Source organism: Amblyomma americanum, chromosome 4, assembly GCF_052857255.1.
Source record: "Amblyomma americanum isolate KBUSLIRL-KWMA chromosome 4, ASM5285725v1, whole genome shotgun sequence".
Taxonomy (NCBI): domain Eukaryota; kingdom Metazoa; phylum Arthropoda; class Arachnida; order Ixodida; family Ixodidae; genus Amblyomma; species Amblyomma americanum.
In genome coordinates this window covers 73,440,097-73,459,712 of record NC_135500.1, presented here as the reverse complement: position 1 = coordinate 73,459,712, position 19,616 = coordinate 73,440,097, and positions in this window count along the sequence as shown.

Sequence of the window (19,616 nt, the reverse complement as noted above, 5' to 3'; positions counted from 1 at the left end):
CGAGAAGTGGGCCGGGTTAACGAAACATAGGTGTACTTACAAAGGGGATGCTGATGCACGTTCAGAGGCAGCAACGAAAGGCTGGCGCCGCTTTCCAGATTTTGGCTCAAATGATATCCATCAGCCGCGAGAACCCTCCACGGTGGCAGCTCATGCAATGCATGGTTGAAGTATGTCACTCCTCTGCCAAACTGTCGTCGGTGGCACAGTCCACGCACCTGGTCCACAAAGTTCTGCGTCTGGCTGTTGAACTACGTCTCGAATCTCCTGTTCACTCCACAACGTCGACGGTTCAGGGCGCGCGGGAGTGTCAGGCTCATAGTCTGTTCGAGGGCCGCTCGCGGCTGACTCTGCCGATGATTGACTGCCTTCGTGCTGGAGAGGGTGGCAGAGGTGCCCGCTGCAGCGACGTCGGCAGCTCCGATGTGAACTATCACTCTGTCGATGGTAGAGGGCAGGTACTCCAACAGTGCGGGGAGGTCCGAAAATTTCGCTGAGTGGTAGATGATGAAGCCTGGGGTGTCCTGTTGCGCCGGATCGAAGTATTCATATACGTGCTTAAAGAGTTCGTCACTGATTTCTGCAGTCATAATAGGATTTTTTTTAAAGTGTATAGATAGCCGTTCAGTTGTGTGGATGCTGGCAGCCATTGTAGTAGTAGTGGAAGCAGTCGTGGTTGTTCAACGGTCCAGTGAAAACTTGCACAGTGAAAAGGTCACAACTGGTACGATTATCTTGGTTTATTTACCAACAGTTTTCAGACGGTGGACCGTCCTTCATCAGGGTTTTAAGTTGAATGAATACAGAGATCTGCATATTTACTGACCTAAATGCAGAGGGAGAGGAGGAACTCTCTCTTTCTTTTCTTTGAGGAGAGAAACATACACACTATGCTGAGTCGGGCTTAACTTTTTGCTCAGGATTGCCACGGTGTGCTCCCGACCCTCGGCATCGGTTTGCAACAGACAAGTGCCCACGGCAAACTCCGAAGCGTGTGTAGCGAGCATGTATGCTTTGCTGGAATCCGGAGCGAATAATATAGGTGCCTTCGCAAGGTACTGTTTCACCTGTTCAAATGCCCTATCCGCCGCTTCAATCCAAGGTATTGAACAGGGCACCCGGCGATTTGTCATATCGGTGAGGGACAAAACTATCGAGGAGTAGTTCGGTACGTAATCTCGGTAGTAATTGGCTAACCCCAAGAAACTGCGCAACTCTCTCTTAGTGCTTGGTCTCGGGCATACTCGCTCGGGATCAGGAGCGTGCCTACCAGAGCCTACAATGTGCCCCAAGTACTTCACCTCATGCTGCGCAAACTTGCATTTCCCCGCATTGGCTGTGAGCCCTGCTGCCGATACATCCGACAGCACCCTCGACAGCTGCTCTAAGTGCTCTTCCCATGTTTGTGAATGCACCGCCACATCATCAATGTACGCGCACGCGAAGTCTTGATGTGGCGTCAGGATCTCATTCATGACTCTTTGGAAAGTCACTCCCGAATTCTTGAGGCCGTATGGCATGACTCTCCTGGCGTACTGCCCCCGGTGAGTCACAAACGCCGTGTACTCTTGGGCGGCCGGATTGAGGAGTATCTGCTAGTAACCCCTCAGCATTTCGATCACTGTGATGTAGTTTGATCCAACCACCTGATTATCAGCTCGGTCGCTCTTTCCACGGGGAATGCATCCTGCTCGATCACTGCGTTTAGCCGGCGGTAGTCAACACTTAGACGCACGCCACCATCTTTTTTTGCGACGCACACGACTGGATGTGCGAACCCGCTCTCTGTGGGATAGACCAGACCCCACTCCATTAGCTCGCTGACCTGTCTATCGACCTCATCTCAAAGCGTCAAAGGGACCCGGTACGCGTGAACTCGCTTCGGCTCATCGCTCTCTCTCAGGCGAATCCTGTGCATACCCGCCGGGCATGTCCCCGGCATTTTATGTTGAATTCCAATGGCAGATCCGGATCAAGTTTTTCTGCTCTGTTGGGAGCAATCGTATTCCAATGGCAAAATGGGAGTGTGAGTTGTCTGTTCCAATGGCAGATCGGGATCAGACGTCGATCCCGGATCGCTCCGTGGAGCAGCAATATTTGCTCTACCGCAGATTTGACCAGAACCCCGCGCGACGTTTTACTTTCCCGCGTCTGCTTCCGGTCATGACCGGCTGCATCCTTCTTGTCGTCGCTACGCGGTGATCCGGGCAACGTACAAGCAGTATTTTTGACTTTTTTAATTGAATTCTCCCAAATGTAATCATTTTTCGTTTTGTTCGCGTCCGCACAAGTTAAAACAAAAATTTTCTTAACAGGATGTCAATTCCATCGCGGTCAATTCTTTGTGACTGCTTTTTAGGCCAAAATCGTTTACTTGTGTGAACCTCCCGCACTTTATGACGTCAGACGACGCGTACTCTCTAAAGCCCTTTCAACAGTGTTCCTGGTCCGGATTTGGGACTTGTACCTGAATAAAGAAAGAGTTGTTACATATTTTCATGTATTGCTGTATATTATTGTGACCAGCCATACACACCTGTACTCCGGGCTGTCTTTGCCTCCAGGATCTTTTAGCGGCGTCATAAGGTATGGCCGGCAAGCATACCCCATGTCGCTGAGGAGTACGCCAGGTACATCCCCTTCCTCATAACGTACTCTCGCATTACTGTTGTCGAAAATCCTGCTGTCATGTGCGGAGCCCGGCCAGCTTGCAACTAAATCGAAAAATTGCAGTTCAGGTCCTGTGATCGCCTGCAAGCATGCCAAAAAAAAATGAACATGAATATTTTACGGCTGTTGTTACCTGCAGATTTTTCAAGCTGTTTATATGCAGTGTAGTAGCAATGTCCCTATTATAATAGCAGTCAAGTGCCTCTTAAATCTTGTATTTGAATGTTAGGGGATGAAAATAATTTTCTGTCGGAGAAAAAAAGAGAAGCAGAGATTGAGCTTAATGCAGCTCGCGACCTGATGCACCCACGAAGTCGCGCACTTTTCTTGTATTCCCTGCTGCGTATTACCATTGCAATGAGAGGCCGATGCTGGTTAAAAAGCAAGACTACGGTAACCACTCTACCGTGCAGCAAACGCAGCCCTGGCAAGCGCGCTGCAGCGGTAGCAAATGTATTGGCGATAACGGCTGTCCGACAGGATCTTGTTTCTAGCGTACGTCAGGTTGAGTAAATGGGCGAAAATAGAACAGACAGAGACACGTATTTAGAGCAATTCTGAGTGAACAGGAAAAAAAGGTAAATAAAGCACGCCAGAGGCATTCTCGCCTTTGCCTCGTCGTCTTTTCTTTTTTTTTTATCAAGCAGGGTTACGCTGAAAACAAGATCATGCCGCAAAAACTCGCCCAACCCGCTATGCTTCTAATAACTAAGCTATTTGAAGGAGTGCATCTTTCTGTTACATAATAGTGTGCTTTCTTTCACGTCTCTGCGCATTCTGACGGTTATGAACATAATTTCACTTACCTGCACATTGAATGAGAAGTATCCCTTCCTGTTGCGGAATACTTCGGCGTCATCGCCACCTGGACTTTTGATACGCACGTGGGTGCAATCAATGCAACCAGTCACCCTGGGAAATTTTGCTTTGAGGTAAAACTGGTGCATGACCTCATGCATTTTCCCCACGTCGGGAAACTTCACAAGCGCAGGTAACAGCGTTGCGACAATCATTTTCGTCACCCGCGTGACAACACGGGAAACAGTTGGCTGCGAAACGTTAACTAGGTCGCCTGAGACAACCTGAAAAGTTCCCGCGCCGTAGAAACGAAGCGTCACGAGCAGTTGCAACAGCGGTGGCACAGGGCAACCACGTCCGTCCGTGTTCTGATGCAGCGGCAACATGGTCAGTAGTTCGAGCACAGCAGCTTTTGAGAAGCGGTACCTGGCTAAAAACTCCTGGTTATTGTACAGCTCCATGGAATTCTGGCGATCCCTAAGGTTCCGCTGCAATGGCTGCACAAAACTATACGCTTCGTTGTCCATTTCTTTCGCACGGTTGATAAAATCGACGAACTCCCTGAAGCTGTCGTCGTAGCACGCCGCCATGTTGGATTGGATAAGGAGCCGTTAAGCTACCTCAGATGCTGCCTTAAGGAGGCGCCCTTTTCGTGACCTTAAGTTGGGCTAAAGGGAGCCGCTAAGTGCAAGGTCTGTTTTTGAAACGCGGTAAGGAGCCGATAAGGTAAGGAACACTAAAGATAAGGGTTAGGTTGGTTTGTGAATACGGCGGTGAGACTACTACCTTCCCTTTTCTAAAAAAATCCTGCCCTAATATACCTGACACTCCGGTTGGCAGAGACACCGTGTCCGGGCATACGTAGCAGGAGTGCTCCAATGCAATTCCGCCGAGAGAGAAGTGTAACTGGTAGAGTCCACTTATGCCAAGAGGATCCCCCGTTATGCCTACAAATTTGGTTGCCATACCACCAGATGCTTCCAACACCTCGAGGTCCCCCTTCCTTCGAAGCGTGTTAAAACTGCTCTCCTTAAGAAATGTCACCTTTGACCCCGTATCTATCAACAATTCCATGCAACAACCATTTAACTTGCAACGCACAACAGGGCATGCCTCGTCGGCCACACAAACCACCACCACCTCATCATCCACTGCTCCCTCCCCACGCTCCTCAGGATGGGGAGGACTATCTAGTTTTTTGTCTCGGTATCTGGAGCCCCGCTGTAGGCTTGCTTAGGGCGTGTCTCGCCTGCTTCTCTTTGTGGCTCCCCACGGCGCACGTTTTGGCAGAACCTGGTGATGTGTCCGCGACCCTGGCAAGCGAAGCATACGATTTCTTCAAAATCTCGCATACCGCACCTGTAGCTTTGTGGCGGTCTCCGGTTTCCAGCGAATGGGCGCTGTTGAGCGCGCGCTTCAACCTGGCTTTCCACCTGCTGAGATAGCAGCTGTTCTAAGCGATCTAACCGCTCTGTCAAGAGAGCAACCTCAGGGTTGAGCACCGCTCTCTCTATGACGCGTACTCTCGCTGCGGCTGTCGTTAACGCCTCATTTCGTTCCTCATCCAATGCGGCCGCCACAGCTTGGTCGAAATTGCTCGGCTTGCGCGAGAGCACGAACCGGCGCACGGGGTCTTGCAGACCAGCCACGAACAAAGCGGTCATTTCCTCTTTAAGTAGATCCTCCGCGTATTTCTTCTTTAGCTGGTCTCCTTCCTCCTCCCTGCTTAACGTATCGCGTGCTAGGCGCTGAAGCCGCGACGCAAACGTTCACACGTCCTCCCCTACCATCTGTCCGGCATCACGGAACCTCTGTACCCGCACGTGACGTGGTTCAGTGTCGAAATGCTCAAACGCAAGCTTCTTAAATTCCGCAAATGATTTTGTGGATTTTACTTTTTCGTCTCGCCATGCAAAATCATGAGCAGCTCCTGCCATCTTACACCTCGCCATTCCCAGCATTTGAGCATCGGACCATCCCCCATTTTCCCAATCTCTTCTAGCATGGAAAAGACATCACAGATTGGAACCCCTGTCTTATCTCCCGTAAACGTCGGAATGACGCTTCCTAATGCCAGCATGCTTGCTCCGAGCGACGGCTGTGGAGTGGGAGCTCTCTCAGATACAGACATTTTTTTTTCGCTCAAGCCCTCCGGTGCCTCAAGCCTCTCAAATGGGGGTAAAAGTCCCACAATCAGTCCCGTGATTCCCTTTTGATTACAATTTTGAAGTCATGAATGTCGCAGCATTCAGAGGACATTTGCTTTTGAGACCCCACTTCTGACACCAGTGTGACGACCCCCCATAATGCGCAGGTCCACACGGGACGGAGAGGCAAAGAGACACCGTATGGCTCAGTTTAAACAAACAGATATATTCAATAATTATACATGATTATGATTATACATCAGAGGCTGGGGTGTCCGAGCTTACGTGCCAACGACTTCATGGGGACGATGGAGGGGCTCCGGAGTTGAGCTCGAACGGTTGCTGGCAGAAGCTGCACGCCGTCGGGCTTCGGCGCTGAAGGCCCCCTTTGACTTCATGGGGACGATGGAGGGGCTCCGGAGTTGAGCTCGAACGGTTGCTGGCAGAAGCTGCACGCCGTCGGGCTTCGGCGCTGAAGGCCCCCTTGGCGAACGATGTCGTCCTGAGCGTTCTTTCTTCCGTATGCCTTGTCGATTTTTATATCCTTCTTATTCCCCACATTCCCTAGGTTGAGGACGCCCACGCCGGAGTGGGAGGGGCCTAGGGCTTTCACTTGGGCGCGCAAACACACCACCGCACTTATGGTCTCGCCCCCGTCACGTGTTGAGTCCGAGGGAAAGAAGGTTGTCGTCGAGGTAGCGTCGGCTGTGGTAGACGGTCTCTGGCCCGCTGACGGTTCCCGTAGGTCACCGACCTCCGTTCTCCATCAAATGACACTCGCCACTCAAGGCCGGAACGCGAGGTCACTAAAAGGCCGGGAAAGTGGTCCCTTGTCCTAGGATGTGCTCGGGAGAGTTGGTGATGATGCTCGCCGTCTTGTCACGGGGCCAGGCCCGCCGAAACGAGGCCCTTTGTCCCCGGCACGGTCACGGCAATTGGGGAAGATAACGCCCGTCTCCCCGCGGCGGCGGCGTTCGACACGTGTCGACACTATGGAAAGGGCATCCGGTTGTGCTTAAACCCCTTCGTTTTGGTCGTTCACTCTCAACGAGTATGGCTCGGTAATTGGACGCAGCTGTCACCTGGGTCTTCTCCGTGCGGTCCATGACGGCAGGCCCGAAAGCAATCCCACTCAAGTTGCTTGCAGCCATATACAGTAGAAACATGTGTGCTGGCTGCTTCCAAAACGAGACCGGCTGTCGCCGATCTCCTCTCTTCCAGCTGAATTGCTTTCCCTTGAGTGCTTTTGCCGCCACTGGGGGCTCCGTCTACGCCGCGCCGTCGAACGCGGACCCTCGTAGCACACACAAGGAACGTCACACTACTGTCTGAACATAATGGTGACAAGCTGTTTTAGGGCACCAATTGGAGCTCTCTTACCTGTTGTGACATTCCTCCTGCACTGCTGCTTTCATTACTGCTGTTCTTTGTCTAACAGTGCACTAAGTACAATGCCGCTTTCAATGTGGACTGCGGCACTATTTTCTGCAGTGGCATCCTGCTCGCTTTGCAGTGACTGCGGGCTGTGTGGGGAATATGGCTGCCGGCTCTCGGGCTCGCACAAAGTCATCAGCAGCTGTCTGGCTGCTGACTCATTGTCTGCCAGAAAAAGGCAATGCAGAAACTAATGATGTGTGAGGCAATGAAATAACAAAACTGCAAAGATAAGAAACTGGGACAGTCAAGGAATCAAAAGCTTTCACAACTTCACAGATTTGCTGTACGTTTTGTGTATACACCATAAAGAAGCCCATTTAACCCAAATCGAAATTCGTCGCATTTTATGTGCCCTTACTAATCATTGCAGTCATGCAAACACCAATGTCAAACATCTCAACAATGAGAACGAAGTGCAAACGAGGAATAGAGAAGAAATACTCGTGAACAAGACCACAGCACTTACTGCTCATTTGGCTGTCCTCATCCTGGCTGACCTGCACAACAGATGTTTCCGCCAAAGCAGCGTCCTTTTTCGCTGGGCCATACGCATTTCTGCAGCGGCCGTTGTCTGTGCTGGCAGCGTTTGCCGCTTCTCTGGCGCCGATCCGTTCCCCTTTCGAGGAACAGTTCTGACTGTATGTCCAAACTCCCGCGGTAGGTCAGAAACCTCCTGCAGCAACTGCTCTAGTTCGTTGTAATCCTCTTCTGTGCCAGATCTGAGAAGGAAATACGAGAAGCTCAGGCTTGGTTGTGTAAGTGATCACGAATGCAAATTACTGGTAGTAAAAGCAGCAAGAGGAAAGATCACGAACCTGTCGACTACAAACAACAGGGCCGCTATCAATGCTGCATGCGAATAGAAGGAAATAAAAAGCAAAAAGAGATTCAAGGAAGGACGGAAATACACGAGCGTCGCAGCCACCTCGTGAACCGAAGTGACCGAGACGGGCGCAGAAACGCTGGACAATTAACATAGTACAGGATCCCCCACACAACACAAAGCTATAAGCGCAAACACACCAAGATAAAAAGCACGCAATCACTTACTTTCACAAATTAGCTCGGTCCTGTTGCCCGGAATAACCAATCAACAGGTCCACCCTGTCACGCATGGCACGAAGAGTCAGCTTGCGCTGGATGGCAGCTGCAACATTTTTCAAAACATGGCGCCACCTGAGCGGGTCTTGAAACGGATTCACCGACATCACCTCGCGCAAAACACAGATCCTCGCTGATACAAAACCTCCTTCGAGGCGTTCGAATCGAAGTGGGATCTGTGCATTCTGCAGAGGTAGCGGAGGTGGCAGAAGCGGTGGCGGCAGCCATGTTGAATGCGTTCGTTTGGTTTGGCTAGCGCAAGCCCAGAACGCTTAGCGCGAGGCCCGCTCACCACGCAGGTCCGAGCTCCGCATAGCTCGCGTGGGAGCGAACCGTTCCGCTCATGCGCTCCCGCCTGATCGTTTTGCACATGCGCAGTAGCGCTCCCGCTAACTCACTGAGCGGAGCGGGCGCACAATCCCGCTCAGCTAAAACTCCATTTTGAACGACCCTGTACATGCTTCTCTGTTACGATGAACGAAGGCTTGGTTTCGAGCCCGCCGACGTCGGTCCATAGGCCTAGGCAGGATGCAAACTAGCGTAGGTGTGCTTGAGTTCAGGGCGCTGCTCCAAGATCACTTGTACTTCAAGTGGTACTTCAACTCTCTCTCTCTCTCTCTCTCTCTCTCTCTCTCTATATATATATATATATATATATATATATATATATATATATATATATATATATATATATATATATATATATATATATATATATATATATATATATATATATATATATATATATATATATATATATATATATATATACCGGGAAGGAATACCGGCAACCAAATAATGCAAGCGTTGCTACTTCCCTCATTGATGTTTTGTTTGTTGCATCCTGCTAAGTAAAAAAAACGAATAAAAAACAATCAAAAGTACAAGGCATTCATTCAAGGACTTCATTCTTTTTAAAAGGTCGCATGCAATTGACCTACCTCTTCGGGTGAATACGTATGCAACGCGTCTTCAATGAGTCCGGCAACTTTTGGACGTTTCTTAGGAATGCTGAATATGTGCTGGAAAGCGGCCTTGCAGGCGAAGATTTCCGAATCACTTTCCGAGCTGGAATCTTCAAAAGAGGAATCTGCACTGATACTGCTCCGACTCGCTGTCGTCAAGCAGAGCGCGCGCCAGTGCGCGATTCACTTTTGAGCCCATACCAGCGGGAGATGGTGATCGTATGCTACGGAGCGCGGAGATTACCCGGCGCGGCGGACGGGACAAGCCGCCGGAAATGGAGGGCACCGCTAAAAATGAACGTCACGCATACTTCCGGTCGACTCCGCTGATTTTGGCGGAACAGTCCGGACTGCTCCATGGAACGATCTCGGCTGGGCAACCGCTGCCTGTCTACGATTGGAAGACGCGATCCGTGGCTCAGATCTGCGTTTGGAATACAGTTGATCCGAAAAGAGCAGAAAACGTTTGCTCCCGAAGTGCTCCAACTCTGCGTTTGGAAGTCACCATTGGTCGTCGAGTTTATTTCAGCTTTTGTCGTACAAAAACCGTGGGTGACGTAAAAAAGCAGTTCGCAATGATCGCTTGACAAGCTTCGTCACCCAGAGAAGTTGGCAGCATTAGCAGAGACAGTTACATAGGAGAGTCATTATACATTGTTAGAGAAAGAAGAAAAGGAAAAAAAGAAATGACGGTAAAAACATTTCAAAACAGTAACAAAATATAACTTTTCCAATGAACAGTTCCCTAAGTGCAGAAGTCATTTTTGTTAAATTGCTATAAAGAGTGGTGTTCAAACATTTCGGAAGAAGATATTTTAACATCGCACAATTGTAGTTTGTTCTGCATCGGGGTATTGCAAACATTCCATGGTCTCTAGTTGCATAGGGTGGGGTATATGGTACAAGGGGAACAATGCGGCTCAAAAAAGGGTCATTTCGTGCCGTGATTTTTTATAGAAGCAGGCAAACCTGCAATCAAGTAGCTTATTAACCGGAATAATTTTATACCTTTGTCTTATGGGGCGAGTCAGGGCATCAAAGGAAGCATTTGTAATGATCCGTAGCATTTTTTTCTGTGGTGTAAAAAGTTTGTATATTTGACACAGTAGTACTTCCCCATACCAAGTAACAATAACCTATATATGAGAAGAAAAAAGCGTAATAAAGGTCGAGCTTCGTTTCCACATTATTGCCAAATCAGTATAATTGGTCACACGGTAGCATGACGTTCCATGCCTGCACCCAAGTAAAAGGAATGAGAGCTGCATTATGTATAGATATGCATCCTGAAGGAATGCATGGCACGCAGAACAGAAAGGTCCAAGATATGCTATGGTCAAAAAACACTACTTCGACCGGCGACGACACCACTTATCATGAGCTGAGGTATATCGCATTTTATTATAACTCATCTTAAGCGACTGTTAAAGCTGCTAAAATTGAATATCGATGAGATATAGCTGGTATTTATTGCCGAGAATGTAGAAATTTTCACTGTTGTGCAACAACTAACAGTTCTTTGCTGCCGCACGAAAAATGAATTGCTCGCTTTTTTCACTGCCCAGGCAATTTGCAGAAGATAATGCACACAGCTCTATACTCGGAGAGAATTAAGAGGGCATGTATGCATGCACACACAATTCATGCAGCACGTATGACTTACCAGCTAGGAGGAGGACTGTGGCCTTATAAAATCCCATGTCATCGCTTGCGGGCCTGTTGTCTACCCAGAACACAGAGTAGATGGCTTTATTATCAGTCTTTGGTATTTTCGGGTTCAAAGCCATCAATGTCATTGACACCTACCAGGTGCAATTTGTCATCTCTGTTGTCGACAAAACTCACTAATGCAAACATTTTTCTTGCTTGCTTCGTTCAAGCTTAAAAGAAGAACGAAACAACACGTGCAAATACCGGACCAACGTACCAATCAAGCCACCAAACTACTCCAGAGACACGTGCGTACGCCAAAACACGCGACAAACGCAAAAACCGAAATGAAGCACTGATGACGATGAAAAAGCTGCGGCGTCGGCAACTCTGCTAACCATATTTGCAAATGGCGAAGTCGCTGAATTACAAAAATAAACGACATTTTTTAGACATATGTTTTGCAAAAAGTTACATTATACATGTTTTGTTACAATTTTTATTAACGTTTACACATGACTAGCAGTACGCAGAGCAAGCATTTCGATCCAATCCAAAGCAGTTGTCGCAAGTTGTCAGTCGCCATGCCTGCCGTGTTTTCGTTGTGTGTGTGATGTTATGCGGGTGTATGATCTGTCGCGAGTGGCACCATGCCGTCTCGGAAGCGATACCTGGACTCTGAATCCAGTTTCTCTGACCTTCGATCGAGACTAGGGCATACAGAGCGCGACACATTAGAAGATACTGAAGTCTTCCACGACGACGTGCAGGCTTCGCCACCCGAGCAGGAGCCTGAACAGCAGCGCCCGATAGCTGGCCCATCGTTGACAGAATCGACTCCGCCGCCCGGTGATGGTACTTGCGAAACAGAAGCACCACAGGAACACAAAGAGTTGGACCTGACTTCGCACGACCTGCTTGCACTTACAGTAGACTTTGTGGTGTGGTTCGGCTTGCCTTGGAATGCTGTCGGGGTCCTCCAGAAGCTTTTGGCGTATTATGTCCTTAGGAGGCGGGATATTCCCGCTACAAAGTATTTGTTCAAGAAATGTGCCGCCGTAAACATTGCAGCTGCAACGTTCAACTCCTATTGCAGCGAATGCATAACACTTGTTGCAGAGACGCCAGGCAGTCTTACTGAACGTAACGCTGTCCGCGGGCGATGCCCAAGTTGCGACACAGAATATTGCGGGTGACATATGCTCCGTCATGGGCACTTTTTTCTCAGTCTCCCAATTGAAGATCAGCTGAAAGTACTGCTTGCCGATGGGGAGGTGTCAGCAGCTCTTCACGGGTGGCTGAAAGACATCAGCAACCCCCAGAAGAGAGATGGGGCATCGATGTTCGATATTACTGATGGCAACGCCTACAAGAAAATGCGCAAAACGATATCGACTTATGACCTGACGGTGACACTGAACTCAGATGGCAGTAGTGTTTTCAGCTTGTCGAAATACAGTATCTGGCCAGTGAAGATCATGCTGAATGAACTACCCATGTACTTTCGCCACAAAAATGTGCTGACGTCCATGCTGCAGTACAGGCAGTCCCACCCTGACATGACGTTGCATCTGAGCAGTTTTGTGTGGCAAATGGAAACCTTGGCTTGCAATAGAGTGACCTGGAAGGTCGGCACGAAGATTATGCTCTCGAAGTTATTTTGCTTTTGGCAGATCCTGTTCATCTTGATTTATCTTTATGTATAGTTATAGAGCATGTAGTGCGTTCGGCTTGGAACTAAATGTGATTTGGTATGATCGTCATTAGGATTTGATATGATTCTCATTAGATTTGAAAATGTCAAAACTTTCTGTGTGTTCATTTTACCACCCGCCGAGTGATCCGGGAAACGTTTTGCATGAGCTGAATGATGCAATTGAGGCTGTAAAAACGGACTACATGGTAATAGGAGGTGACTTTATTTTTTCAGAAGTTAGCTGGGGGAATCAAGGGCCTACTTCGAGAGCACAGAGTGCGTCAACCAACGCAATCATTGAAATTTGCTGCTCTTATGCTTTGACTCAGTTCATCAGTCTACGCGTGGAGCTAATAATTTAGATTCACTAACGCTCCCATGGCTGCGAGTCCTCCATTAGTACTCCCAGGTATTAGGCCATTTTACGTTCACAACCTGACAAATCTGTTCTCCTTCGGTAGCTGTCTTGCAAAAAGAACTGCATTTTCTTGCAGTCCAATTTCTTTGTTGCACACTGGTATATCTATGTTCATTCTGTGGCATCACTTCCACGAGCGTTTATTGTCTTCTGTGTTTCTGAACCTGGATTGTTACCATTATCAGGAGCGTTCCATTTTAGTTTTGGTGCCATTATGCTGTTTTCTAATAAAATTTCAGTTGTAAGTACCACCCTGTGTTGTCTTCTCCCTGTGTCCTGCGTCTGTTGCGGTTTTTTAGTCATAAGGCCGCAAGGCACGGTTTGAATAAAACTTTTGCTATGACGAAAAAGATGAAACAACGGGGCTGCCAGTGGCACAGACGGAGTGCTTGCGCTAGGCCAGCTCTCATTAAACCATCTCATTGCCATCGCTCATCTCGCCTGATTCTTCAGCTGGTCGCCACGTAACAATATGTGGTCCCATAAACAGTACACTTGTGGTGCCTTCACGTTCTTTGGCATTTAATGTTTTTTATTGATGTACTGTGATTAACAAGTCAAACAAAAACATAGCACACTGCATTTATTTGCATGACTGTGGATTCTTTTATTTACATATGCTGCATTTATAGGGTCTGCCTTGAAAGTAATGAGACAAGTCGCAGCTTGTGCATGCGGTGGATTGGGAAACCAGTTTTGGGGGAAGGAGGGGAACCTCCGGCTTCACAATGCAACGAGCTCATTTGGCTTCGATCAGGCAAAGCGACTGGAGATGTTTCAGCGTGCACCCGTTTCATCACTGCGCCGCAGAAACCATGGAGCGAACTCTGGAACAGCGAAGCGCTCTGAAGGTTTGCATTAAATTGAGAAAGTCGCCTACCGAGACATTCGACATGATCAAGACAGCATGTGGGAATGATACAATGTCCAGATCGTGAGTGTTCCAATGGCACAAAGCATTTGCAAGCGGCCGTGAAGACCACGACGAGCAAGGGTCCGGGCGCCCGTCAACGACGGTTACGCTTGGTAATGTTGATTGTGTCGTCGTGAACGTCTTCACGGCCGTTGGAACACTCACGATCTGGACATTGTATCATTACCACATGCTGTCTTAATCATGTCGAATGTCTCGGTAGGCGACTTTCTCAATTTAATGCAAAGCTTCAGAGCATTTCGCTGTTCCAGAGTTCGCTCCATGGTTTCCATGATGCAGTGATGAAACAGGGGTACACGCTAAAAAATCTCCAGTCGCTTTGCTTACTCGAAGCCAACTGAGCCCGTTGTATTGTGAAGCTGAAGGCTCCCCCTCCTTTCTCCAAAACCAGTTTCCCAATCTAGTGCACGTGCGCCAAGGTACGACTTGTTTGATTACTTTCAGGACAGACCCGGTATTTACATTACTGTGGAGAGTGGATAGTGCCCCTGGCTATAGCTCCTCAAGATATTAAGATGCTCTGTCTGTAGGTGGTGCTTCATGTGAGTTGGCACAGTAGCCAGGTATGACTTCAATGACAGCAAAGAATAGTCATCGCTGTCTGCTGTCGTATGGGCACGTAAGGCATTCCTTACAACATCAAGCTGGGCATTTACTGCGTCCAGCTCGTTTCTACGCGTCATTGGCCTCTGGGGCACATTTGCCTCCGAGGACGTTAAGGCGCAAGTCCTATTCATGGGAAGCAGTGGGTTGTGGATGGCCGGTGGACTCGTGGTCAGGGCCCACAAAAATTTCCTCAAAGGACGGTGCTGGTGAATGTGGCCGCGGGCTTGCCTCTTCCTCTTCAAGGACAACCTCAGGCTCTATACTGCTGTGTCCTCTGCAGAAAACGCCATACGTAGCGTTTACATGGTGAACATAGCAATTCGCTTATTGAGTTTGGCGGCAGCACTGTGAAAACCACGGCTTGCTGAGAGCATGTCAATTACAACCGCCTGTCTACAAACCTGCCATTAATGTATCTGAATTAAATCTAATAACCCGTAAAACAATGCACACATTTATATTAGATGAAGAATGCACCGAGCAAAAATGTTCGCAAAACATAAAATTCTCATTTTTGTATATTTCAAGGTAAACACAAGCAAGTAAAATCTAATCGGTGCAAAATGTGTGGTTGTAGATATTGCAGTGCTACTTACTGCCGCATGTCCATTTGATCTTTGAGGAAACGCATTCTTTCTAGGTATATCCAGGCCTTGCTCTTGGGCACGGCCCCTGCGCCGCTTCTTGTGCAGTTCTGGATATCTCTGAGTTTTCTGCGGTAGGTGTCTGAGGTTACTCTACCGGCCTTGCACAACGTCCACAGGTACTGAAAAAAATGTTAAAATTCGTTAAGAAAAATAATTAACTAAAAACACCTAAATGCTGCTTCAGCTGAGTTATATCACTACCTACATTGTTAGATTCCCACCCTTCAACTCGCTTCGTTGTTTTGTAGTTTTTTCTTGAACAGTCAGGTGGTTCTGAAAGTCGTCAAACTTATCTGAGAGCAACTGCATTTATGACTCAAATGCATCAAACTTTTTTGACAAAGGCAAAAGAGCATCAAGCATCATTTCAGTCTGCAGTAATCTGAGTATCACGTCGGAATCATGCTGCGGATTTTCTGTGGCGCTCGACAAGTCACATTTCCATGCTTTCTTTTTCGCTTCGCGCTTAGCATTGAAAGATTCTGCTGTTATTCCCGCACATGCACCACGATGAAAATTAAATTTGCACTCTGAGCATGTTACAAAGATGGTATCAGTGAGTGGAAGTTTGCAAGCACAACAACGAGCTATAATACGCTCAGATCTTTTACAAAAAACCCATCCACTTAGCAGCAGCGACGACATAAAAGGAAAAGAAAATCACATTGAGTGAGGCATAATTATGCACAAACCTGCACAAAGGCAGAGACGGTTACATGATGCTCGCAGTTACGGTCACCACTGCCAAGTGAGGTCCCAGTGGAAGGAATCTTCTTTTATAGCCCACAGTGAACCGCTGATGCTGTGCCGGATTTCCGGGTGACACCGACGACCACGCTTTCCTGGTCCGCTGCTCGAGTCTACCGTCTCTCTTCAGGGCACGTGCGAGACGGTTATGTGATGCTCGCAGTTATCGTCGCTACTTTGCAGTGGTGACGATAACTTGAGCACCTGAAGATTACGATAACCACTGAGCCATCGCGCTGGATTCATCATTTCAGTAAATATGCATGACAAATTCTTAGTGGCTGTCATAAAACATTGAAACTAATATCCACATTCCGTGCAGCACTCCACCTCTACACTAAATACCTACTGCGAACACTGACCTCTGTATGCATTCCCTTTACATTAATTGGAACAGAATACTTAGAAAACTTGTGCCACTTATCATCATTGACTCGCTACGAGCTGTTGAGAATGCTGCCCCATAAAACGTACATTCAGTGCTCCTTGCAAAAGGATCCCAACTGGAGAATATCCAAGCATTTATTCTTATACCCGCTATTGAACAAGCGCTTCAAAATACCCTGCATGAAGCCTGGTACGTATGCCGATACTCAAACGGGCACAAGCCATGAAAAACCTACCAGGGAGACTGCGAACCAGTTCACCACGGTTTTGCGCCCACAACTTGAAACACAGACGAAACAGCATACTCATACACCAGCGTGCACTCTTTGGAACAAGTGGGTTACAGCGCTTCCATGCCATGCTCATTATCCAGAAAAACTCAAGCAGCACATAGTGGTTGCAGCAGCGCCATTTCAGAACCAGACGTGAGCTTCAGACAACAAGCTCATTATTGTAAGGATGAAATACCATCTCAAATTCAGTTAATTTTCTCTTCAAGTGCAGCCCGGACAGAGCAGTAAAAAAGAGACACTTGCATGCAGGTAACCTAAACTAACGCTGATATAAAAATCAACGAACGTGCTCAAAGTAAGAATTATTTCATTTAAACAATTAACGTGTTCATCAAAAGGCACTGCCATAAAAAAACAGCGCGAGCAGAAGTGCATTCGTGGCGTAAATAAGCGCCAAGTTACATTGACGTCTGAGATGAGAAACGCATACTCTGCCTCTCGCACAGTTGGTATTGAAGAAATTTCTGCCCACGTAAGCGGGGTTCATGAACGAGCCTCTCGGAACGAAATGTAAGCCCTCTTGTCGAGGCAACCTATACTCAGGTTTCGAAATGAATTTCCCGCAGGCCAGCGGCGGCGACCAACGGCTCGGATAACAGGGATGGACGAATCCATACGTGTGCAACGAAAGGGGAGACAGGATGCAGCTCATAGGTTCTTCGCGGTGTTTGTACACGCTCGACATTTGCGCCGGCAACCACTTTTTTTCAATCATCACTCTATTAGCATTCCTCTACCGCCGCTTCACTACAACTTCGACAAACGCCTCGAGCTCTAGTCAATAGCGTTACAAAACATTTGGCGAAACGTCGCTGCCCTCGACGCGCAGCGAGTGAGCGGCTACAACAAACACGCAATTAATGCACACCTCTCAATGAACATCACTCCATGGTCCCGACAGGCAATAACACAAAGAATAAAAAATACATGTAATCCACCTCAGAACTTGATTGTGCGTTTCCGCAGATGCCAAGTAAATCGTGCTCACACGGCTCTAACGCATAGTTTCATTTCGTCCTTCACTCACGGGCTAAGCGATATTTCTTAATGTCTTGCCCCTGCTTTCATATCAGCAAGTGCCTGCGATGTTGAGCAGCAATTTGTGATATTGATGGCAGTGTTACGCACATGCAATATGGAATCATCTGATGTGAGTCCAGATTTTGTTTCTTTTCTTTTTTGTGCGCATTTTTCGCATTTGTTTCAGTGCCTGCGCAATGTGGTGCGGTGATTTGTTGTACTGAAGGCTGTGTTAACTATGTGCAATATGACGTTATGTACTGCGACTCCTTCAGATTTTATCTACTTCTTTTTGTTTTCCTTTCTTGCTTCTGTGCATTTGTTGCACTTGTTTCAGGCCGAAAAGATTGGCCACAGACCTATCCTCTGCCGAGGAGCACAGCTTGTACATCGCCACTGCAACGCTCTTCTCGACAGAGATGGCCAACCGCATATTCGTGTTGACGCGCTGCAGCAGGGGCCGGCAAGCTTCGAATATATACCAGAACGTCGGAGGAGTCGCACGGAAGCTCTGTTTAAAGAACCGTTCACCGAGGTGGGGGAGAGTGTCCTCGAACCGGCGTTCGTTTCGATTGTACATCCACCTTTCCCCGCTGGACTGTACCATCGCACGCAACCGCAGCTGCGATACACAACCCGTTCGCAAAAAGGAGCCGCCTTTTCACACTGTCTGTCTGACTTCTAGCCGCCTCATTCTCTACTTCGAGGTCAGCAGCCGCCACCATCATAAGAGCAAACTCACGCTTCCTTTCTAGACACATAATAATCTACACAGCTGTGACAACAAAGCTTTTGGTTTTGGCGCCAACCGCTATCACATCTGGCTACGGATTTGGCTGCTGCTGCCCCCGACTGCACAGTGTTGCCGGACATCATGTTATGGCTGCCGGTGGAACATTTGGCGCCACCTAACACACATGAGCGAAACTTCACAATGAGCACTGAAAATGCCTGTGTAGCACCGGATGTTTAGAGCGTGCTCGAAAATCTCGATGCAGATCGAGTTCAATGAGGATCGAAAGTGCCCGTGTGACAGGGGTATTACAAACGTGGATAGGAAGTTTGTCGCTGCGCACATAATCTGCTCATCACACACAGCACTGCTTAGAGTGGATAAGGAGACCAAATGAATAAAAATAATCATGTAGACTTACCGTAAGTGGACGATTAAGTTGAATTTCAATCAAAACGTAATCCACGAGAGAAAACTCCGCCGACGCCGACACACCGGCGCACACGGTCGTTTGCTGCCCGGATGATGTAGCAACAAAGCATTGCGGGCATGTTGGTAATTCATGGTCAAACTACAGGACCAGCATACAAAGACGAATGACAAAATAAAGCCAGCCAGTGTCTTTTTTGTCTTGTCCTCGCATCTTTTTGATTTGGTTCTGTGGAATGTGATATGTACATTTTTTTGTAAACTGTTGGCTGCGAAGCCTATAAAAAGGTATAACTTCAAATTTTGTGTGCGTCTCCTGTGTGTTCCATTATCTTTTCACACAGTTTCTTAAAGTGAATGGATTGCACCAACTAGCCAGCCAGCAAACACGGTTATTGTAAATGGATAGCACAGTTTATTTCAGTTCTGTGCTCGCTGCTTGTAGTACTCTAGAATTGCAGCTCGTACTGCAGCACCAGTTGCGGTTTGATCATCTGCGACTCTGTGGCTGCTGATACAGGGCCTCAGAAACTTGTGCATCAGAGGTCCAGTCTTGCATAACGTGGTCGCCAAATGCTTCACAGATGTTCAGCGTGCAGCAGGCGCGGATCACCAGTGGAGCTGTATCTATGCTGCACTCCATCCTCTTTATGCACAACCTGAATCTTGCCTTCAGTCTGCCAAAGGCATTCTCGACTACCCTTCTAGCCTTCGACAGGTGGTAGTTTAACCTTTTCATATCGGCATCCAAGTGGGCGCTGTGGCTGAAGGGTTTGATCAAGTGTGATGTGAGGGGAAATGCTTGGTCGCAAGTATTAGTGGAGGCACAGCTGTTCCACTGAAGACTACAGCTGGAGCCTGAAATGTTGGCCCTTCAATAAACTCTGCCAGCTGGGAGGGTTGGTATATGTAGGCATCGTGGCAGCGCCCTGGTGATC